Source organism: Diabrotica undecimpunctata, chromosome 4 (genome assembly GCF_040954645.1).
Source record: "Diabrotica undecimpunctata isolate CICGRU chromosome 4, icDiaUnde3, whole genome shotgun sequence".
Lineage (NCBI taxonomy): Eukaryota > Metazoa > Arthropoda > Insecta > Coleoptera > Chrysomelidae > Diabrotica > Diabrotica undecimpunctata.
In genome coordinates this window covers 140,079,031-140,105,017 of record NC_092806.1, presented here as the reverse complement: position 1 = coordinate 140,105,017, position 25,987 = coordinate 140,079,031, and the positions used below count along the sequence as shown (strand labels likewise).

General features: G+C 32.3%; 1 protein-coding gene and 1 long non-coding RNA gene across 2 annotated transcripts in view; one reads left to right on the top strand and one right to left on the bottom strand.

Annotated features, from left to right (window-relative positions):
- Window positions 1-25,987, bottom strand: part of LOC140440117 (uncharacterized) — a 352,003-nt gene that overhangs the window by 267,246 nt on the left and 58,770 nt on the right. The gene's annotated exons all lie outside the window — the stretch shown is intronic.
- LOC140438451 (uncharacterized) lies at window positions 9,693-13,636 on the top strand. Its single transcript, XR_011950530.1, has 2 exons — window positions 9,693-9,948; window positions 13,313-13,636. It is a non-coding gene; the product is annotated as an uncharacterized lncRNA (long non-coding RNA).

The window sequence follows — 25,987 nt, the reverse complement described above, 5'->3', positions numbered from 1 at the left end:
TGTTGATTGCCAACGTTCGGAACGGACAAGGCACATGAAGAAGAAGAATGGAAAAAAAATAAAGGGTACCATATTCTTTCTGAAGTAGTCAGTGTTCTAGCTGGAAATATTTCGGAAACAATTAATTTAGAACCAAATGTTTTGGTTAGTTTGAAAAATGCTCCCGTTACATCAGTTGATGTTGAACGAAGTTTTTCCATGTATAAATATATGTACTCAGATAGAAGCCACAAGTTTTTGTTAGAAAATTTTGAACACCACTTGGTCATTTATTGTTACCATAATTCTAAATAAGTTTATTCATACTTAAAAATGATGTAGTTACTTAAAATAAATGTAAATCTTAATGAATAGTAGGAAATATTTAGTTATGTACACTTTTTTTTAAATAAAATTGTTACTATTTTACGATTTTTTTATTTATTTGTATGCATATTTTGTAAAATATTTGCATATTTTCGGGTAAACACGTGCATATTTATGCGCATATTTTCTACATTTTTATTTGCATATTTGCCGAAGTCTAATTATTATATTAAAATCAATACTGTAATGTAAACATAGCAAGGAAATAAAGAAGGAAAAATTAAGGGATAATTAGCCTAGTAAAGATTAATAATTATTTAAGTAATTATTATATATTCCAAATTAATAAAGAATAAATTCGACACAGTTTAACGTATACATTTCAAATTAAAAACAAAACAATTGACCCAGTTTAAAACAAGCCTGAATGTTTAAAAAATTACGACACTTAGACCTTGTTGGAAATTAATACAAGGTACGAATTGTTAAACAAGTGATAAGAATTGAGCTGACTAAGAAGTTTTACATAGCGTGATCCAGTTTAACACATGGAATAGATGGCATAATTAGCGAAAACGTAGAAACAAATCTCCACTTCGGACGTGACAAAAGAATCTAAGGTACGAGTTGGCAAAAGATAAAAACAAACAGAAGTGGGTCAAACGTCCCGTAAGAGCTCGGCGCCTGAGAGTGCCCCACGCGAGGGGCGCGGCGATCGGGCGCGCTGTTTTAACTCGACGGGACAGTGTGACGTATAAGTGCCGGTAACTGGAGATTCGAAGGTTCGCGACGGCGCGCCGTTTTGACTTCTCGAAAACTGACGGATCTCGAATCCCTGTAGGACTGGAGGCGTATTCATTAGCTAGAGCCTAAATATGCTAAGGTAACTAAGATCTATATACTAACCCAAGGTATATCTAATGATACTTAATTGTCCGACCTTTAATTCCTTGCTTTGTCTCTTCTCGTCTCCCTTCGCGCCTGATGGAAATATTATTGGTCATAACTGATATTTTGTAGTGTACAGTATGTTTAATATATTTAATACTTAATTAATAAATTTGTTTTTGTTATTCCTGGCCGTTACAGGTAGGGACTAGAAGAGATACACATTTCCGCTTATGCAGTGCTCTGGCTTCTAACGTAAGCCCATAGCCTCTCACTCTTTGCAGGACCTGTGACCGAGAAGTCCTTAATCCCCTTCCTTCCAAAAATCTCCCTACCCTCTTGTAAATCCGCGAGGGCGGAACCAGTCAGTCCAGACTAGTGGAACCAGTAAGCCTTGCCCCGCTCGCAGGGATAAGTATCCCCTAAGAATTGTAGATGCATTGATAAGGATATTAAGACAGACGTCTTCTACAATGGTGACAGCCTTTATTAGAGTGGTGACAATTTATTAGAGGGGTTTATTAGATTTATATTTACAGCACAGTAGCCACCCTAAATTATTACAATACTTCTACCACAGATCCCACAAGAACAATGTGGATTTGTCCCTGTAAGAGGCACACGAGAACAAATTCTCGATCTCAGACAAATTATAGAAAAATCTAGAGAATTTAATCTAGAAACATATTTGTGCTTCGTCGATTACTCGAAAGCGTTCGATACCTACTGAAACAACTGTATATCAACAACACAGCAAACGTAAGATTCAACAACATATACTCCGATAATTTTAAACTAAAAGACGGTGATCGTTAAGGATGTATTATCTCTCTCACGTTATTCAATATATACAGCGAACACATCATGCGCATTGTATTCGACGGATGGCAAGGAGGAATATCAGTCGGAGGCCGAAAAATCAGCAATCTCCGCTATGCTGACGACACTTTAGTACTAGCATCATCAACAAATGACCTTGAATACATCATGAACGGACTAGATACTATTAGTCGTGAATATGGACTTAAAATTAATGTACAAGGTAATGATAATCGATCGAATTAGAAATAACCAGCCGGAAATACGAAACGTAGCGAGGTTTGAAGTGGTAAGCCGTTCCAATTATATCAGCAACGGTCAAACTTACTAAAATCTGGAAAGATACGGATATAACGAGAAACACGAAACTGCTTAGTACGGACGCTTATCTTTCCTATCGCTACCTAAACTGCTTAGTACGGACGCTTATCTTTCCTATCGCTACCTAAACTGCTTAGTACGGACGCTTATCTTTCCTATCGCTACCTTTGCGTCAGAAACTTGGACCATTAAAAAGTCCGACTCACGACGTATAACGGCCTTTCAAATGTGGGTATATCGTAGAACGATGCAAATACTCTGGACAGCACATCGCACAAATGTCTCAATATTGACAAAACTCGAAATCAATATTAGGCTTACCACAATCATCATCCAAAATATATTGAGGTACTTTGGACACATTACCAGACGAATGGAAGCCATGGAGAGGTTGGTGATTGAAGGCAAGGTAGATGGTAAAAGATCTCGAGGAAGATAGCCACTGCGATGGTGAGACCAAATAAAGTGCGCTACCGGTTACTCTCTGTCTAAGGCAGCACACCGCGCCCAGGAAAGAGAAGAATGGATAGCAACCATTCATCAAATACCATAACGTCACCACATCCTGACGAAGGATAAAGGATAGAGGAGGAGGACATTCATGTAGTAAAGTTGTTAATATACGAGATAATTGAATAATTAGACTTTACTCCCCTTCCACTATTTCCTCACCCTTAACTAGGAAAATACAGACCACACGAAAAAATTTTTAAAAAAGAAATTGTAGGAAATAGAATTTGCAACCAGTTTTGTTGAAATCTTGAAAATTGCAGAGATATTGAGCAAACACAATTCTTCATTAAATTCAATATGGCGGCTTATACGGCGGTTGAATTCAGTAGCGATTTAAAATTTACACTACTATTGACGACCCCTAAAGGTTGGGATAATAAAATTTAGAGTACTCATCAAGCAAGGTCAAATAACGGCCCGACAGAACTATAGTTTAATTTAATTAAAAAAAAAAAGATGGTACAGTAAGCGGTAAAGTACACTAGGGAGAAGCCTTATACTATGTTTTCTTTAGTTTTAAAAGATAAATATTATTTTTAAAAATGAATAAAGTAATTTTAATATTTATTTATTATTTATATTTCAAACAAAGTATATTAAGTATATTAAAATATTTCAATAAATTATTATATTTGCTCCTAACGCCACTTGCTAACGTATTAACAAAGCAAACGTGGTTTATTTCTGACAGATCTGTCAAATTCATACGTAATATTAAATTAATAATAAAATATAAATAAAAACCATTTGATAGTAAAGGCTATAGCAGCATAAGATGGTAAAATCTTAGGATTTAGCTCCTTAGGTGGCCCAAAGAGTCCCCTATCGCAAAACATCTGTTTTCTCGAAAAAAAATTTTTATAAGCCATACTTTGCTTTAAAAAATCTGAAAAAAAATTATGAACATACACTTTAATGTCCAAAAACGCTATAATTTTTTTCAGATTTTTGGGATAAAAATTGAGCTCAGAAAAAGTAATTGAATTTTTCAAAAATACTTTAGGTTATGTACATATTTTTTGTCAAATTTCTAAATAATTATTTTTAATGTATTTTTTCCGTTTTTTTTTTTAATATTATAGTTAAATTTCTCATTTTTTTCTACAGAATATCCTCAAAATTCGAAAAGACCCATTTATTGTATTTTAACATGTTTTTGGCACATAAACTGTAATCCATGTCAATAAATATCAATTTTTGATTTATTTTTTGTCATTTCTAATGAGCGTGATTATGTTTGCTATTTTCAGATTAGAACATGCTCAAAATACAACAAACTCTCTTTTTTTGGTAATTTGTCACATGTTTTTAGTACATAGCTAGTATGTTTCAATCGGAAAATGGCCAACACGACCATGCTATTTAAAAAAACCGATCAAAAAGAAGAAAAATTGTTCTTCATTCACATGGAGGTGAGATTATCTGCTAAAAACATAGGGAAAATATCAAAAGAGAGAACTTGTCATATTTTGAGCATGTTCTGGTCTGGAAATTGCAAACCTGTTCCCGCTATTAGAAATAACTAAAAAATATATTTAAAGTCGGTATTTATGGACATGCTGTTGAGTTTATCGTTATTTTAGTTAATGTGCCAAAAACATGGTGGAAACACATAAGAAAATGGTTTTTTTCCGAGATTTTTGAGGATGTTCCGAAGAATAAATGACAAATCGAACCACGCCGTTCGAAAGAACGAACAAAATACAAAAAAATAATTATTTATAAGTTTGCCAAAGTTTAACTACACAACTCAATTTTGTTTCATAAAAACCTAAAAAAAACAGTTTAATTAAAATGTACACTCGTATTCATCGTTTTTTTTTCAGATTTTTTAAAACAAAAAATCGCTTAGGAAAATATTTTTTTTTTCGAAAAAACACAATTTTTCAATAGGGGACCCCTATTGAATTTGAAAATTTTGACTACAAGGGTTTATTTTGTCCTTTCCCGTGCCCATAGCCAAATAAGAATCCAGCTGAATGCAGATTTTACCATCTTATCCAAATATAGCCTTTTAAATTATTATATAAACTAAATAAGGTATTTAAAAATATACTGAGGGAATATTGCCAAAATAATGGTAATGGTACTTTCTGCATCAATTATTTTGTATGCAAACAATTAGAAATAATTATAGTCTTTAAAAAACATGAAAATTTGAGACCTTATTAAGAGATATAATAATGTTGGATAATCATATAATGTTTATTAGATTGCTTCCATCGGTAGTTCCATATGGTGGAACTCTAGGGGTAGTTTACCCCCTGCATGGGGTTGATTAACTAGAACTCACTGGATACTTATAATTACTTAAATGGTTCTCTAAGTACAATAATATAGAGAGTACCCAGTTGACAGATGACAACACTAGCTTCGACTGTTAACTCTTAATTCCTAATTCTTAATTATCTACTCCCGTTATTTTCCAGATATTTAACTCACATGCGTTTGTTTATGCAATTAATATTTTTACTAATATAATTTATACTCAATATTAAATAAGCTTTTGGTTACATTGCAAATTTCACTAGGTCATCGTCTCGGTAAGGGTGTTCTAGTTACACCGATATTTTCAATGTCATAAACAAACAATTGCATTGAGCAATAAGCAATGATTAATATTATTAAAAGGATTTTAAATTTTTAAACTGAATTGGGTTACTTAGATCTGTATTCTGGATACTTAATTAAATCCCGTTACAGAGAATCAGACAAAAAAAAATTTTAGGTATTGAAAAATCACCAGGACAGTCATTTAAAAATAACCTTTTTCTCTCAAATGGGATAAACAAATATAATTTTTAAGAACCTACTTGACCGATTGTGACCATCTTTCGCAGATGTAGAAACTACATAACAACTCACATAATAAAATATATTTTGATAATTATAAACAATTGAAAAACATGCTTACTTTTGGGTTTAATTTGCAATAACTATTTTGTTCATAAACATTTTTTAATTTAGAAAATCTTATTTTAAAGAGAAAGTATTTTCAAGAAAGTCGTCTGTTATACGTTTTGATCTAGAATGCGTAGTTTTTTCACAATATTTAAATGAAGTCCCCTCTTTTTTGCTTAAATGTCATGACGCAGTAAAAGTTTCGATAACCATGAGATAATACGCCCTTTCTATTGACTTCTCCCGAGATATTCCAAATAAAAAATACCAGTCAGTAATTTTTCAATTTTTCGGCTTTTTTTATGGGATAATAAACTATAAACTTATAAATTTCATTTAAGGCTTATCCTCGAAAATACTACATCCACCCCCTGTAGTGAAAAGTCTTGGGTCTATACAATAAAGCGAGCGGGAGGTGTTCTATTCAGTGCGGTTATGGTGTAATTAGAATAATAGGAGTATACCAGAGTAATATTATTTATTAAATAATTAATTCACAACTTAGCAAAGGTACATATAGGTATGTATAACAAGATATTTTGAGGTCACAGTATTGCCAAATTCGTTTTTTTATGTCTTATATTTTTTTTTTGTTTTTTTTTGTTACTTTTTTACTGACAAATTGGCTTTTAACGTAGAATTACAGTTTGATGATAAATATTCTGAAATGGAAAATGTTGAGATGTGGCGAATAAAACATTCATGAAATTAAAATGAAAGGATTTACGTCTATTAATAGTGCGATTTATAAAATTAGTACTTGAAGCCCAAATCGCGGGAGGAATATGTGCATCAGTTTTCAAATATTTATTATTTACTATATAATTTCTAAATTGAACCACTTTCACTTCTTTAGGTAATAATGTATCTGCTTTGACAACTAAATAAGTAATTAGACAAAATAATGAGTATTATTTTGAAATTATTAATTTCAAAACAGGAGTTTAAAGAATTAGAAGGAGGTAGTCCGGGCCCAGTTGAATGGTCAAGCTTATTCCAGTGGAATAAGTAGGAAGTGCCAAAACTAAATCATCTACATATCTTTTAATAAAAGGAATGAAAAAAGTGCAATTATTGATACAATCACTGATAACATCATCCATGACATAGCTACTTAGAATGGGTGAAAGACTAGATCCCATAATTTAAACAAAAGGTCAGAAATGTTATATTATTGTTCTAGAAAATAATACAATTGCAACATTTACCGATGATACTGCTATCATAGCAATATGCAAAACCAGCGAGGAAGCGACAGAAAAATTACACAGATGTTAATCAAATAGGGAAACTCCAGGGAAATAAGCAAAAAATAAATGTTCGTGACACTCAATAATCCAGGTCGCTGACAATTTTTTTAGTTATTGTAGACCTTATAGGAAGAAAACCTACTTGTTTCCTGCCTTGAATTTGGAGCCGTTTTTTAATTATTAACAATTTAATGCAAAAAACGCGATTTTTTCTATGATTATTACTGATACTAGGTATTAAAAAAATAGATTTTTGGAAGAAAATTATTGTTTTACGAATTGTTTAAACAAACTAGACCATTTATTAATTAATTAATATATAAACAAATTACATATTTGTAATGTACGTAGAAATTACATACAAATTAAAAAAAGAGTGATCAAAATCCATTGAGTAGATCCGGAGATATAGAAAATTTTATTAGTTTAAAATTGTTTGTTCGGTATTTAAACGCCATGGATTTGTGGGTTCTTCCTAGTCACTATTTGAATTACATTTTTGAAAATTCGTAGAGGGTCCTGTAAAGGTACAATGTTTGTGCAATTTTTTTAACAAAAAATACAAATCCCATTCTTTAACATGGCGTCAATAAGGTTCCTTAATTATTATAATCAAATTAGCTGTGAATTAACAAAAAAAACATGGCTAACTTTGGCCCAAATTAACCTAGGCCAAATTTTTTTATTTGAAAATTCGGGTGAAAATAAGCTTTTCGAATGTAAAAAAAGATTTTTTCTAGGGACAATGTTTTTAAAGTTATTCTAAATGTTTATAACCTACATAATTTCAAAAATTTGACATCAGGATTTTTGACTATAATAAATTATTCTTTTATTTTTTTTTAATGCATATTGATAGTATAAGTCTTTTGCTTTCATTTGTCACCCACAGAATTACCCTATCTTTATTTATTATTTTCTATCTCTGTTTTTATTGTAAAAAAAAGGTCTCTGAGATAAACAAATACAATAACTTTTAAACTAAATATATCGGTCCCAAATTTTGAGGGTTTGTTAAGTACCCCAATACCCAACTTTGGGTGGAACTCTAAAGTTTAAAGTTTAAGTTTACTAAAAGTTTTTAACAAATATCAATTGTCACTTATTTTGCAGTTTGCGAAGCAACAAATTGACTTTTCAACTTTCAAAAATCGGCATTTTGAAGCTTTGTGAATATTCTAAAAAATAAAATTTTGTAATTTTATGTCAATTATTTAGCTTTCTAATGGAGTGCAAAAAATAGAAAAAATTGCGTTTTTTGCATTAAATTGTTAATCATTAAAAAACGGCTCCGAACTTTAGGCAGGAAACAGATAGGTTTTCTTCTTATAGGTCTACAATAACTAAAAAAGTTGTCAGCTACCTGGAGTATTGAGTGTCACGAGAAAATTCTTATTACCCTGGACTAATATGACTGGACAAGCAAGTGACGAAACAAACTTCATATATTATGTAAACTTTACTAACAAAAACGTTTAAAATAAATATTCCAATAACTATAAATAATCAAATTCCATATTCAAATACTGCAAAATATTTGGGTATTGTCCAATAAATATAAATAATCAAATTCCATATTCAAATACTGCAAAATATTTGGGTATTACTCTTTAATAAGCCCTAATAATGTTATTCAACATTATTTATGACTTTTATGAGAGAGTGTATATTTCTTACCTACCTGTCGGCGAGAATCCAGAAGCTATCGACAAAGACAGCCTGTACTGACCGAGAGAGAGTAACATTTAGCACAACTTTGAGATTTTTTAAAGAGTTTATATCAAATAGCTGCTTTGTGTTACACTTTATGTTAAAAATAAAAACAGATTCGGAAAGTGGGTCAAATTCTGTAGTGCCCTATTTAAAAAAAAAAATTTTTACGTTTATTTTAACCAAAAATAAAAAAAAAATATTGTTTAAACAATTTATTAATTTACAACCAAATAGTGCACTAGAACTGTTTAAGACCTTTCAAATAAAAAAAGAATCATCTCAATATCTGCCATAGTTTTTGCGTTATTTGATATAAACTTTTACATTGGAATTTAGCTATGCCCAGAATCGCGAGGAACGGCTTTAATTTAATTATTTATTTCTCTGAACAAAAAAATTTAAAAAATGGTGTTAATTGTTGATGTAGATAAGCGACTTAATTGATTTATACAGTTCTATAATTGTTGTGTTGTTTATTTAATATTTAGCTATATCTCTAACTTCTGCCTCGCAATTTAATAATAATTGTATTTATATGAAATTATTTTAAAACGAAAAGTGTCATGAAAATTTAAAGAGATGATTCAATATTGTTATTAATTTCTATTACATTTATGACATATGATAAATTTTGACAATCGTTACGAATCGAATATTTTAGTGACAGATATTCTTTTAATTTTTTAATTCTTATTTAATGTCTATATTTTGTTTTTTTTTTTTTTCATGCAGTTTTTAATTTAAATCAGCTTAAAATAAATATATAATGACTAGAAACGAATTGATCAAGTGTAGTCAATCGATGTGAAGAACTGCTATTTCGTAACGCTACCCGTGACGTCTTCTCGTGACGCAGTATAGAAGCGATGCTTTAATATTTATTATAATCGTAAAAAAATTTATTACGCTATTATCCAGAAGGCAATTAAGTCCCACACAAACCGTATTTAATTTTTTTCACAACTCATAATTGACCTCCCACATAATAGACATTGCCACAGTATATTAACATACATAAAATTACTTATATTTAGTACATATTTGTAGTTCCTTGAGCCAAGGAATTACAGTTTAGAATCAAAAATGAAATTCGTTTATTATTTTCCCATTTTTCTGGTCGCATTTTCTTCCTGTGTTTATACAGAGAACTACACAGAGGACCAAAAATATGCCGTGGAAAGGATTGCTCCAATTTGGTACAAAGAAGACAACTTGGATCGACCATTTTTACCAAGAGGCAAGTTTCAATATTTACAGTAATTTTTTGCATGAAATGTTAACAGCACGGACCTTCACACCGTTGCCAGTTTGCTGTGTTGATCTTGCTTTCGTCCTCATCCACACCGTTTGGCATTGGTAATAGCGTTCGAGTAATTTTCATTTGCTCTTGACACCTGTTCAACCCATCTAAGCCTACCTATTTTCATTAAAGATATTTTATCTCTACCATTTACTATTTCTTTATACTTTTCTCACAGACAGCGCCCAAAATTGCTCTCAGTATCTTTTCTTTTTCTTTTCGAAGACAAACAGACGATATAGGTCTGTTTTGAAGACTCTCCATGTTTCTTACCCATATTTCAGCACAGGTAGGATGAGTGTTGTGTATATTATTAGTTTGGTTCCTCGATTTTTAATTATGTAGCACAAGATAACATTTGTTCGGTAGCAGTATCCTCTATTTTACTTCTTCAAATGTGTCATTATCACTTGTTACGAGAAAACCGAGCTAGGTAGTAAACCTTTACTACCTTAAAATTATAATAGTCTATGCTGAAGTTTTGTTAGGCATTTCTCTATCAGTTCTGCTATGATTAAAGCATATAGCTAAGCATGTTCATAACATTTTAATTCCTCTATTGAAGATTCACTAACATCAATATCATCAAAAATTGTTTTGAATTTATTGTTAAAGATCTCTTTGTCAACCATTTTCCATCCACTCCTGAATGTAGGTCTCTCCCAATTGCTTCCATCTTTCTTTATCTTGCGCCAATCTAATCCACTGTTTGCTTGCCACTGCTCTTATGTCATCTACCCATCTTTTTTGAGGTCTTCCCGTGCTTCTTGTTGTCGTCCTTGGTCTCCATTCTAGAATTCTCCGTGTCCACCTGTTGTCATTATGTCGGGCTACGTGACCTGCCCAGCGCCATTTCATTTTTGCAATTTCTTCCACAATATCCCTAATCTTTGTTCTACGTCTTATATCGGTGTTTCTAATCTTGTCTCTTAGTGATATTCCAAGCATGATTCGTTCCATTGCTCTTTGCGTTGTTTCTATTTTTTTAGCAGATTTTTTGGTAAGGGCTACTGTCTCCAAGCCGTAAGTACAAACTGGTAGTATGCATGTGTTATACACCTTTTTGTTTAAGTTTACAGGAATGGAGGTGTTTTTCAAGATATATGCTAATTTGCCGAAAGCGCCCCATGCCAGTTGTGTTCTTCTTTTAATTTCAGCATCTTGATTTGGTTTTCCTAGTTTGATAAGATGACCTAGATATACATAATGTTCAACATTTTCTATGGTATGATTTTGTATTGTTATATTTGTCTGGTCTCGGCTCAGTATTTTTGTTTTGTTGTAGTTCATTTTTAAGCCTACCGCTCCTGAAACTGCATTTAATTGTTGTAACATATCATTTAGTTCTTGGATATTATCGGCTATTAAAACTATGTCATCTGCGAATCGCAAGTGGTTTAAGTATGATCCGTCGACGTTGATACCCTTATTGTTCCATTCTAGTTTCTTAAAAATGTCTTCTAGAGCAAGGGTAAATAGTTTGGGAGAGATGGTGTCTCCTTGTCTTACTCCCCGTTGTAGTCTTATGGGATTAGTTTTTGTGCTTTCGTCCAGCTTTATCTGCATGGTGGCATTTTCATATATGTTTTTAATTATGTTAGTGTATCTTGAATCTATACGTGCATTTTCTAGAGATTCAAGCACTGCCCATAATTCGATGGAATCGAATGCTTTATGGAAATCGACGAACGCCATATGAATTGGAACATTATACTTGTTAAAGATAATTAACTTTAAAATATTCTTTACCACTAAGTCTTATTTCTGGAATTTCATCATGAAGTAGTTTTCGTATTTTCTGCCGTCTATAACATTATATATCAATAGTGTATATAATAGTTTAAACTTTTTCTGCTTCTTTTTCTAAATTGTCAAAATCATCTCTAACAACTTGTATGAAATCTATGAATGAATCATAATGGATGAACAACTCGTTTAGGCGGGGCGCCTCTTCAAAGTTGTAGGCTCCCTTGCCAGAGAGAGTGTTGGTAGGAGCAGACGCCAATCTGCGATTGCAGTTGTGTTTGTTTCAGGGAGATGGATAGATTAATGGCTTGCTAAAAAGCAGTAGTTAGTCAGTGTGTGTGTTGTTTTGTTAAAATTTATCTGTGCGTGGTGGTGTTGGTGTTGAGGAAGGTTTGGTAGTCATGCCTTGCTGTTCTGAGGGGCTACCTTTCGCGGGTTACCAGCTATACTATAGGATCGGCGCTTTTTGATTGAGCATTTTGGCATGTAGATTGTTACCATCTACGATTTCTTATTAGCGTCGCTTCTAGGATGTTGAAGTATTCATCAGAAGTCTATAAAACTCAACAAAGAAAACCAAACAGCAGAGATAAAAAGACGAGTTGGACTGGCATGGGCGGCATTTGGCAAACTAAGCTACATTCTTCAAAACAAAAGATATCTACAGCATCTTAAGATCAAAGTATACAATCAATGCATACTCCCTATTATCACTTATGGTTCCCAAACGTGGACATTTACAAAAGCAAATATGGACAAAATCATAAAAACCCAAAGAGCAATGGAAAGACAAATTTTGCACATAAGACTAATGGATAAAAAGAGAAACGACTGAATAAGAGAGAAAACAAAAGTGAGGGATGTTAAACAAGAAGTTACAAAATTGAAATGGAAATTTGCCGGACACAGTATAAGACAAAAAGAAAACCGATGGAACAAAATTCTTATAAGTTGGAGACCGTGGGAATATAAACGAAGCAGATGAAGTGGGCTCTAGATGGATGACTGTAGCGACAGATAGAGAAGAATGAAAAAGGATTGGGGAGACCTATGTCCATAGATGAATAATTAGATAGATAGATTAGATATAAAAAAAATTAAAAACCAATTTTCGGGTCCCAAAAATTATTCGCCCTAGGTAGCTACGTGCCTAGGTTGCCTAGGCCTTAGTCCTCCCCTGAAACTACAAAAACCGAACCACCTAATATGACATTTACCTAATATGTAATTTTTTTTATACAGCTCCGACATATAAAATTTCAACTATATTCTATAGCTTTTTCGGCTATTTGTCTGATAATGAATATTGCATCTATGGTATGCCTGTTATTTTGGAATCCTTATATGCTTTAAGAATATTACTTTTTTATGCTTTAAAAAATTGTTTTAAAATTTCTAGAGACTTACGAGGCATTTTTTATTTAAAATTTTAATTTAATTTAAAAAGTTTTTGTCTGCTCCTGAGGAAGGTTTTACTGTTAATATGATGTTTATATTTGGGGTGTATAATAAGTTTGTTTCTATTGTATAAAATAATGAAAACTTGAATTTTTAGATTGTTTTAGACCCGTCCGTGACTATAAAAAAGGTCTCGGTTGTACCCATACAATTATTTCGTGGCAATGGAACATGAAAGCTGAATCTTGTAAATTAGTCGCCTACGGAGGATGCAAACCCAGTAAGAACCTTTTCTACAGTATGCGTGAATGTATTCAAGTGGCACAACCAGTTTGCAAACGTTTAATTGAACATCTGAAAGATATAAATCTACTTGACCTGCTCGATATGCTAATTTATAAAATCCGAGATAATAATAATTAACAAAAATATGTATAATAATAATTAAATAAAACAAAATAAACTTCATTTTATGTTTTAATATTTTTTCAGTTCCTAATACGTTTTTCAAAAAAATTTGTTTAGATCTCTCACAGAAAAAGGGTAGAAAAATAAATAATATGACAATATATGACAAACTCAAATTATAAACAATATCCTTCTCCTCATTCCTTGAACCCTTGTCAGGATGTGTTGACACTCTAAATATTATTGGCTTGCTGCCTCCATTAGCTGCGAGATCTTTCTCTTAATCATTGGCCTTCTACCTTTCCTTCTACTACCAATAGTTCTATTGTCCCCGTTCTTCTCGCTATGTGGCGGAAGTAAATTAGATATGCTCGGTTTACTTTTTTTAATGTCTTTTATATGAAGCTCTTCCAGAATTGACAGGACACGCGTAGAATTTTTCTATAAACCCATATTTCGTAAACTTCGATCTTATTCCTATCGATTTTTTTGAGAGTCTATGTTTCAGCTGCGTATTCCTTGTTATTGTTTGGTCTTTCCATATTTTTAGTCTACGCTTGATTTCTGAGGAGGAATCTCCCTTTTTGGTTATCAGGGAGCCCAAGTATACAAATCTATTTTTCGCTTATCTGGCTTAGCCGTTCAGTGATGGTGCTCATTTCAACCTCATCTGCTAGTACAAGTTTATCATCTGCGTATCATAGATTGCCGATTTTTCTGCCTCCTATAGTAATTCCTCCATCCCATTCGTTTAGTAGTACTTTTCACATTATATATTCAGAATAAATGTTGTACAATAATGCTGATAGTATGCAGCCCTGTCTAGTCCCTTTCTTTGCAGTTCCTTTATTTTTAGCAGTTTATGATCTTATACACAATATGGTCCACGCAGAGCTTTTACATTTAATACTGATGTTTTCCATCTTTTCTGCATGAGTATGTAGTCGATTTGATTTTTATGTTTTTTATTTTTACTAGTCCACGTTGAGAGCCTTCTCGGGTGTGTTTATAAAGTACATTTGTTATCACTAGATTGTTTTCACTGGCAAACTGTAGGAGACATTCTCCTCTGTTGTTTCTAGTATACAAGCCAAATGATCCAACAATATCTCTCAAATTCAGCTTTTCCGACCTTTGCGTTAAGGTCTCCATTAAAATATACTGGCCCTTTTTGTGGGATTGTTTTCATGATGTTTTCTATGTTGTTGTAAATGTCATAAACAATCTAAATAATTCCAAATATTAAAGAAAACACAGTATATAATTTGCCTATAATATAAGAAAACGGTAATATCCAAGAAAGCTGAAAAACCCAAACATAATTATCAAAAAGAAAACCCCATGGTTTAGAGAGGATGTGAAAACAAAATGTGAAGAAAAAAAAAAAGGATTTTTACAAAACAGAACACAACAAAAAGAACAGACATACAACCATTATAAACGAATCATAAAGAAAACGAATACTTTAGGAGGTAGAGATAAAGGAAGCATTAAGGATATTTAAAAAACGAAAAGAACCAGGAGACATGATTAGACTACCAATGAACTCCTAAAGTACAGAGGACCAGATTGAATTAAACAATTATTAAAAATAATCCAAAAATAAAAGAACAAAACCACCAGAATGGAGATAATTAATTAATACCTCTCCTCAAAAATGGTGACACAACACCAGAATTAACAAGCAAAGTGATAACAAATAAACTGAATAAAAATATAACACTAGTAGAAGAACAACAAGGTTTTAAGTCAGACAAGTGCAAAAAACACAGAAATAACATAATTAACGCAGATACAGAAGTACTTGGAAAGTAAAAAGTAACAGAACAACAACAGGAAAAATTTGATAGAAAATAATTTCACAACAAGGCAGGCTACAGACCAGGCCAAGCACTGAACCTAAAGGTACCGGGTTTCTCATTATATTTTGATCCTTAATTTCGGGAATACAAAAAGAAAGTTTCAAATAAAAGTTGTATTATTTTATCTGTACCTTTAATCTGTTGTATTATTTTTTATAGTTTTGAGTAACCCTGCATTTCCTGATTACCAATATATAACATTGTGTAGCATTAGTTTTGTTCTATAATGGCATATGGTACTACAAAATGGTAACCATAGGTGGCTATGCAACTGACATTTCAAAATGAATCAATTATTAGTTTATTATAAACTATCAGTCCTCATACTAAAATGGGTTATACTGCAGATGAAAAAGTAGATATATTCTCAATTTATGTAAAAAATAATAAAAACTGGCAAGCGGCAAGAAGAGAATATAGGCTGATTTATCCAGATCGTCAGACTCCTGCAAATAGATTTTTATATAATTATCGCTATGTCATAAATGAAAAAATGTTTGAACGGAAGAAACGTACTATCGTAGGAAATGATGATGATCTTAATACTTTGCTTTACTTTGAAGGTAAAAATTAAATACTTTAGTAATAGATTAATTCCATAATAACATTTTTATTTTAGAAAATTCCGAAACTAGTCTAAACAATGCTACTAATGCTTTAAAAAAAAGCCGTGCGACGATACATAGAGTTTTAAAAAAATATGCCGTACAAAATATTATTGGTACAAGAACTTACCGATGTTCATAAGAGAAAGCGTTTACAGTTCTGTCAAGACATGCTTACAAATTTGAACATTGATCCTAATTATTTTTATGGACAGATGAATCAAATTTTTTAACTTCAGGCATTTTTAATAGAAGAAATAGGTATTCGTGGAAACAGAAAAATAATAGAAAAAGAAAAAAATTAAGCAAATAAAAGTCACGTACCATGTGATTTTATTGACTGTATAGTTTGAATATCAGTTAAGTAAACCTAACTCAAAACCAAGTAATACTGTTTTATACAACGACAAAATATCTTTGTAAAATTGACAAAAAGAAAAAACTAACATTCAAAATGAAGAAAATCATTGTCAAACACTCATATGCACACAAACATCTCAATGAAATGGTAATAAATAACAGGACTTGATTGGAAATTAGTTTTTTGTCCCCCACGGAAAATAATGTTAGGTGTACCTACTTGTAGGGTATCTGAAATATGTGATTCATTTATTTATTATTTTTTTATAAATTGTTTACAGATTTTAATAAAATTTAAAAAGTTTTTCATGTAGAATGGACTTTCTTCGTCGCCTAAATGGACTTTTCTAACTGTTTACTGTGACTACTAGTCACGAACCGCTATTTCGCGCCGCAGTAAAGAAGCTTTGCTTTAAATAATAATAATTAATTGCAAAATTTATAAATACTCACTAGCCGCCTTTAAAATTCGATGATTTTTACCCTTACCTGAAATAAAAGAAAAAATAATTACTTTCAGAAAAAAATACGTCTATTTTTCGATACTATTTTCTACTGTTAATTACACCAGCCAGATTATTTATTACAAATTAGATAATGTTCAGAATACTTATTTTGTAGTAAAAGAAAGTGGATCTTTTCTAGACATAAGTGTAACAGACACTACTAATAAACCTAAGGCTTCCTCTAGACATGTAAAAAGCAACTCTCTAGAAAAAACTTTTGAACCGCGAGTGAAGTGAGAAATGTAGTACTAAATGACTAAAAATGATTTTTTAAATAGAAAGTTGAAAATTTGTGGTATAGCCAATGGAACAGTTCAACTTCAAAACTTCGCGAAGCGAAATGTATATCATATTATGTAAAACCGTAGAAATATCAAATTCCCAATAGATCTCATCACGACGTTGTTACTAGATTTCGGTTAGAACCCGAATTACTCACGAGTGTATAATTGGTCACACTAATCCCACTTTTTGTGACAACTGTAATATTTCCCTCAGTGTTAAGAATGTCTTTTTAGAGTGTCCAAGATACCAGTTGCAGAGAGAGACCAACCACATCATCGGATCAATAAGTAAAATCTTAAAAGAAAAATGTAATGTAAAATTGGGCATTTATTAAAATTCCGTAAAGGCATTAATATTTTTAACAAAATTTAATATTTAAAATACAAGTTAAGTATCTCATGTATATGTATATATGTCGCTAATAACCTCAGAGGTTTATGCTACTATGTTTTTAAATTAAAAAAAGTTATTTCTACTTGTTTATTAAAATATTCTATTAATTTTATTTAATATATTTTTTGATACGAAAGTTGAAGCAAAATATTCTTTCGCAATATGTATACAATAGATAAAATAATTAATCATGAAAAATATATGTAAAATATAAATTAAAAAAAACTTATTTATCGAAAGTCCTATTGTTAAAACAATTGCTTTATTATTAATTAAAATAAATAAAAATTTAATTTTTTGTAGTTAAACAACCACCACCCACATTACCGAATAATCCTATTATATCTGTGTGTGTATATAATATTTGAGCATAAAATCGTGTGTAGCTTTTTTTATTTCCTTTTGCCGTAGAGCAAGTCGTAGAAATCAGGTGATACCGTATTACAGGTTGCTCTGTTATCAAAAATCTTTATAGCTTTATAGCAGTTCTTCTAACTTAATAGAAATGAAATTCAGTTGTTTCTCTATTTTCCTTATAACTTTTACTGCAGTGGTTTATGGCCATGGACTAGAAGAGGAACCGATTTTCGGAAGGCAGGAATATGCAGTAGAAAAGATTTCACGAGTCTGGCCTTTCGGGGATAATGTAAATGAGCGACCATTCAGAGCAAGAGGTAAATTTTCAATACAATATTTACATGTTTTACAATTTCTGTAACGAATTTTTATTTTATAATCCAGTGTACGAAGATTTTTAACTCCGAATTCAATCAATTCGATATGGATTGATTTTCTTGAAATTTTAACAGTGAGAAGGGATCCCTTAACAAGCAAAATACGATTTTAAGACTAATTATTCATAACGCCGTTAATTCGTAACGGTGGCACTTCATAACATCAACAGTTCGTAACTATACCTATTCGGAACGGTACAATGGTAACACCAATATTTAGTTTTTTAACAAATTCAGCATTACTGGATGTAGACAAGAATGCATTTAACTTACTTCCCTACAATAAAAGTAGTGGTATTTTTTAAGACTCCTTTTTACATATATTTCATACATCGTTTTGCATATATTGTTAATATGACAACGAAAAATTTTTTCCATTTCTTATCCCGAATTGTCACTTTAAAGTAGTAAAACTAAGTCTTAAAAATTATTCAACAAATAAAAACCACTTTATTACTACTAACTTTATAATCATATTACTACTAACTTTATAACCAATACAATGTTAATGTTTATTACTATAATACTTATAATACATTATAATTATAATACTATAATAATTATAATATAATTATATTATTTTATAATAATAAGAAAGTAGAATACTCTAGTCGTCAGAGACGAAAATCCCACTGAACCTCTAAAAATCATACAAACAAGTTGAATTTTGCTGAGTGTATTAATTTTGAGACCCCAAAAAATGTGCAAAAAAGTTTACCAATTTTACCCCCAGGATTCCCCCTAAATCCCTCCTCGCAGGGGGTAAAAACGCAAAAAAAATGTTTTAAAATGTTTATAAGCATTTTTGTGTAAAATGAACCGTTCTCTTAGAAACAACGGTTGAAGCGACCGTTGATTTTGAATGTCAGTTACGCGCCGAAATCAATGTTCAATAAAATTTGTAGCAGCTTGGCGGTAAAAATTCGATTTCTGTTGAATCAAGTGTCCTATCGACAAAAATCAAGATGTGTTTTCAAGGTAAAGAGTTCAGAGTTATTAGGTGACGAAAAAAAAATTTTGTGCCAGCTCAGGTTGGTTAGATCGTTTTAAGACGAGGTATGGAATCCGTCAACTTAACTTGTGCGGTGAAAAGTTTTCTGCTGATTCAGACGCGGTAGATGTTTTTAAAACTATGTTTGTAGATTATACTGAAGGCTACAGTAAGGATCAGATTTACAATGCCGATGAGACTGGCGTTAATTTTAAGATGATGCCTAAAAAGTCTTTAGCTTCGGCAGCGGAAACATCTGCCTCCAGTCACAAGATAGAAAAGGAAAGAATATCACTTCTCTTAGCTTCAAATGTCTCTGGCACTCATAGGCTTCCACCAATGTGCACTGGAAAATCAAAAAGTACATTGCACCAAACGCCTCGCCAGTATATCATAGAGCTCAAAAAAGTGCCTGGATGTCCAGTGAATTATTTGAAGAATGGTTTAGAAACAGTTTGTACCGCAAGTTGAAAAGTTTTTAGCTGAAGAAGGTTTGCCCAAAAAAAGTTATTTTATTAATAGATAATGCGCCCTCACATCCCAACCCCTTAGCCCCTTGATCAAGAAGTGATCGAAACATTCAAGCACCACTATCGAGGACTGTTGTTGAGAACTATTCTACAAGATTGTGATACACAAAATAAACTCATCAATGACGCGCTGAAGGCAATTAACATGAAACATGTGATTTATTGGTGTGCGGAAGCTTGGGCTAACATTAAAGATGAAACACTTCAAAGGTGCTGGAGGAAGATTTATGATGCACTAGATGAAGAAGAAGTTGAAAGTTTTGATAATTTGACAGAGATGGTACATCGCATCCCTGGATGTGAAGACATGAATACTAGTGACGTGGACGAATGGGTCGTCGCCGATGATTCTGAACTTTCTGACCAAGATATCGTAGAGGCAGTGTTGCAGCCGGCTGACGACGCAACAGAAAGCAAAGCAGACAAAGTGATTGACGGAATTGGCAAGGTGACACCTGATGATGGATTTAACGCATTAGAAGTTAGTCAGAAAATTTGTTTTAAGAAAAGTTAAATATCACTTGTAGTATTACAGGTTGGATTAAAATTTGTGGAACAATGCAGCGAGTGGACTCCTACTGACGTCTTTTTAATTAAAAAATGGCGGAACATCGTCGCTCGAAAACGATGTAAAGAACTTACGAAAAAACAAACAAAAATTACTGACTTCTGTATTAAGTAATATACAATACTGTAGTAACTTAAGTTGTTCAGTTTATACAGTACATACTCTAGTAGCCTACTATGTATTTACCAATCCATTATGTGTTGTATGGACACATGTCTTGGTCTTCCCTTTTTCCTGCGGTTGGTGGGGATTAATTGTAACATTCTCTTTGGCCATCGTTGATCATTCACCCTTTCTACATGGCCATACCATTTCAGCCTTTTGCATTCTATAGTTTCCAGGACGTCAATGTCTATGCCCATACGCTCTCTGATTTCAGTATTCCTTACTCTATCTCTTCTAGTGATGAAAATTCATTTCCATTGCTTTTATTTTGGATGCGTCATTTTTATTTATTATCCAAAGCTCTGAACCATATGTAGCAATGCTTTCTATGATACTTTTGTATATCCTAATTTTTGTGTTTCGGGTGATGTGGTTATTCCAAAGTATACTATTCAGTTGACGTATTGCTGAATTTCCTTGACCAATTCTAGTAGCTATTTCTTTTGTATTCCGACCATTGTTAGTAATGTTTACACCGAGATATTTATAGCTATCAGTATTTTGAATTTGTTTGCTTCCTAGTTCTAAGTGCTCAGTTCCTTCAATTCCCACTACTACGTACTCTGTTTTTGATGGATTAATTGATAAGCCCCACTTAGTATATTCTTCATCTATTTTTCGAAACATGTAGTGGATATCATCTTGATCTTCTGCAAGTATTACTTGGTCATCAGCAAAATGCAAGCTGTATAGTGTAAGGTCTCCAATTTTAACACCCATAGGTTCACATTTTCTTTTCCAAATATCCAAAACCCCCTCCAAATAAATCTTAAAGAGTGTAGGTGCAATGCAGCAGCCTTGGCGAAGTCCTTTGGTCACTTTTATCTTTTTTGTCACTTTTTGTCCAATCTTTATTACACTCGTCATATCATCGTACAACTCCCTTACAGCATTAATGTAAATCGGTGGAATATTCTTGTCTTCTAGCACCTGCCATAGTTTGGCTAATGGGACACTGTCATACGCTTTTTGAAGTTCAATAAATACCATGTGTGTATGTGTGTGTGTGTGTGTATATGTAACCATGTGTGTGTGTATATGTAACCATATTATGTTCCAAACGCTTTTCTATTGTTTGTTTTAGGCAGAACACATTGTCTATACAAGAACGACCAGCACGAAAGCCACTCTGATCTTCAGCGTCTTCCCAGCAATCTTCAATTCGCCTTTTTATTATCTTCCCGTAGACTCTACAGATTGAGTTAGTTACACTAAGCCCTCGGTAGTTCTTACAATCTTTTCTGTCGCCTTTATTTTTGTATAGATTGCTGATATATGGAGTTTTCCATTCTGGGGGTAGCTCTTCTCCTCTCAAGAATAAATTAAAAGTATAAGCCAATAGCTGAAATAGTTTCTCAGAGCCATATTTAATCAGTTCAATGGGTACTCCCCCCGGTCCTGGAGCCTTTCCATTTTTCATAGCGTTGGCGTGTTTTTTAATTTCTTCTGGTGTTATTTCAGTTTCTTCGCGGTAGGAAATATCATATTTTTGGTAGCCAATATCTTGGAATTCTGTTCGATCTTTTGTCAGCATTTTGTTCATAATATTCATTCATTTTCATTCATTTAATTTTATTGTTCCAAACCTTAGACAATAAGAAAGAGCTCCAAACACATCCTTGAGGATATCTTTTATCCCAACCGGTATATAAAACGGATCAAGACGATCCTTCTTTTACTCGGTAAGAATAAAATACAGATCATTTGCTTATGAAATAAGTAGAATGGAACATATTGTTGTTATTTTTTTAAGTACCTAACTGATTTGATTATTCACGTTGAATAAATAATGTCGTTGTTTCATCGACGACAGTAAATACTCGTACTATTGCATGCATTTGTTACTACCTATTATCAAACGCTTTCGCTTTCTGCAATGTAATATTATCGAAAACAAGGTCATATTACTGAATTTTAAACTATGTTTAAAAATATTATTTCAACCTTTTACAACTTGCTTCTACAAATTAATTCAGGAGTTCCCAAAAAAGACGTAGTTGACACTCTGTTATCAATGAAATCTATAAGTAGAAAGTTATTAATAATAAGCCGATAATTAAGCACCACCATTAATCCATACTTTTAAAAGAGAGAAAGTCAACTTATCCAAAAACTATCCTATATCCATTTCGAGACGGTTTTTTTTAACGAGTTTTAAAAACATATTTTTGTGGTTTTTTATTTTTATATACACAAATATACCCTTTTTTAACAAAAAATGTTAATGAAAACGTTAGGGTGTTCGTGGGGGTAGTGGTACACATATGTACCATTAGTCTTGTGTATTGGTACATATGTGTACCAACAGTCCCACATAAAAATATTATTATATACCACATAATATATTTGTATTACTTTATTACTCAAAAATACAAAACAATTACTCAAAAATACAAAATATTATTTACGGTGATATACTGCGAAACAGTTTTTACATAAAGGAATGTCACACTCTTCGCAAAGGGTTTTTGTACGTGTTTGAGTTTTATTATCAGTGCACATTTTACATCGTCTTCTTGTGCTTCCTTCAATTGGAAGATGTAATGATACACTCTCGAAACGTTTTCTTTTCATAGATATTCTTCCCTTCTTAGATAAACGTCGTATAGCAGCTATTTTTTGTCCTTCAGCTATCATTTCTTCTGCCAGAGGTACCAAAAATTGAATCAGAGGAATTTTTTTCTTATTTTTTTCATTATAAATAATCCATGAGTTTACAACTGACATCATAAGTAAGCGATGGAATACTTTTTTCCACCATTTGTTTGATTTACGATCTAAATCGTACAATCCTACCATTTGGTCTGCTAGATCAACCCCACCCATAATTTTCCTGTAGCACGCTATCATTTCTGGACAGGACACATTTACTTTCGAACCATCTCTCATGGTTTTATTGATAGATGAAACACTGTCATTATGGCAATTACTCAGCATCAAGACTTCCTTGGTGTCCTGCCATTTCACAAACATTAGTCCGTTTTCACTGCACTGAAATACGCATTCACCTCTTTGCAATTTATCTTTTATTTTTGGCAAGTTTTTTCTATTTTGGTTACAGGTCCCTATTGCTGCGTACTCTATATTTTCCAACAGACAAACCGAAGTAAAAAAACGATCAAAGCAAAAAGTAAAGAACCACAGCAAAGTTTCTTTTGCTGTGGAAACAAGTTTGTTCACTACACGTTCGCCAAGAGTTCCTTCTACATATTCAGTTTCGCGACCTGTGTAGATGTTGAAGTCGTAGGTATATCCAGTAAACGAGTCTGACCTAAGCCACATTTTGATTCCCCTTTTTACTGGTTTTAGCGGCATATACTGTTTGAGTGACGATCGACCTTTGAATTTCGTCATGGACTCGTCGATACTTTGAAAACTGCTGTCTTGTCGATATTTTTGAAAGGTACCTTTCAAGCATTGTACAACGTCATCAATGTAATACGTTTTTGAGGCTTCTGTTGGTTTCTTTGGTGATGCAAAATACATTTTTGACTATATAACTTTGAATCTGTCACGGGATATTGCATTTTGAATTGAAACGTTTCCCAGTGAAGGATGAGTTGACCAATAATTACTGATTTCTGGTACACGGTTGTAGCACATAACTAGCATACAACCAAGAACTATTTGAATTTCTCCTAAGTCAGTTTCTTTCAGACGAGCGTTTCTTCTTGACTGCTTACATATTTCAATCCTTCATTAGTGCATTGAGCAATATACATAATACAAAGAACGTGGAAACAACTTTTTGAAATATTGGTATTGCGTCAAGTTAGATTGTATGCCAGCATCCAATGTACAACTACGTTGACTTGAAATTTGTTTTTTCGGAGCAAAACCTTCATTTGGTGTTGACCACAACACAAAAGAACTACTAGGTGTGGCAGTTTCTTGTAAAGTTTCCTGTGTATCACGAACTTCTAACTCTGATTCTGATTCTTCATCAGAAGTTTCGTGAAAATTATCTTTGCAGTCCTCGTCTGATTCCGATTCATCATCAGAAGGCTTATACATGTCATCACTACTTCCAGACTCGGAAAATGATAATTCTGCATAATATTGAAGTTCTTTCTGTGTAAGTGGCCTTTTCTTATCCATATCTAAAAATGACATGAATAAGACTAATGGTACACTTACATACCGTACTATAAGACTATTGGTACTTATTAGTAGCATAGATTTTAAACACAGTCAAATGTTTATTTTACTATAAATAAATAACAATCTAAATATACTTACTATAAAAAGACACAAAAACAAACAGTCTGTAAAATGATATAATACAATTTAACTATAATTTGTATCAAAAAACAATGTATTTATGCTGACTGTAGCAACCAACACATCTAAAACTCGCAAATTCTAGGTTAACTAAAATATTTTACGCGGCTACACGTGAACGTGACTCAAACGATGCAATGGAGAACTGACTGGTACATTTTTAAATAATATTTAACGGCAAAATATCACTTTAGGCTTGTATGCAAACATAGTGGTACACATATTTACCTGGAGTCTCGAAAGGGATATGTAAGTTTAATTAGTGAGAGTTTAAGTTAACGATAAAAGTTTCTTTTGTTGGACAGTGAAGTCCAGGACGAAAATATCGAAGACATCCACAATAGAATAAATGGTTGATATTAAAGGACGATAAAGAAGGCGTATTCAAAAGAATTATAGACGAAAAAACGAATTGGTACATAAAAGAAAGTCTGAATACAATTTGGGGAAATATTGTAGTATTATTAGAAATACTCTTATACTCCAAACCTTAGAGACGAAAATGCCACGAACATCTAAAAATTATACCAACAAGATGAATTTTGCTGAGATTATTAATTTTGGGACCGCAAAAAAAATACTAAAAGTTTGCCACTCCTACCCCCTACTCCCTAGCTTACTCCTAAACCGACCGACCGGTGATTTTGAATTTCAGTTACGCACGCAAAATCAATTTTTTAAATAAATAGTTTTAAAGGTGAAGAGTGCAGTAGTCGTGGGTAATTTTTGAATATTGTCGCAAATTAAGTCAGTTTCTATAAAACTATTAAATAAATAAACGATTTTTGCCATTTTTTAATATTCGCGTTCTCGAAAATTATTTTGAAAACGGTTTCCAAAATGGAAATGTAAACGTCAATAAACTTATTTTAAACTTCAATTGTGGCTTATTCCCATTTAAATAGTATTTACCTTATACATATATTATATAGATCTATAAGCCATTCAGGCGGTACTTAATCAAAGGTCTTTTTGTAGTCAATCAAGGAAGTAAAAAGGTTCCTTTTTTTAGTCGATTTTAAGTTGTTCTTTGCAGCCTATGCAACCCTAAGCGCATCCTTTCTGTTGAGACTTTATGATATAGTTCAGGGATCATCAAATGGAGGACCGCGGTTCGCATCCGGACCGTGAGCTTATTTTTTGC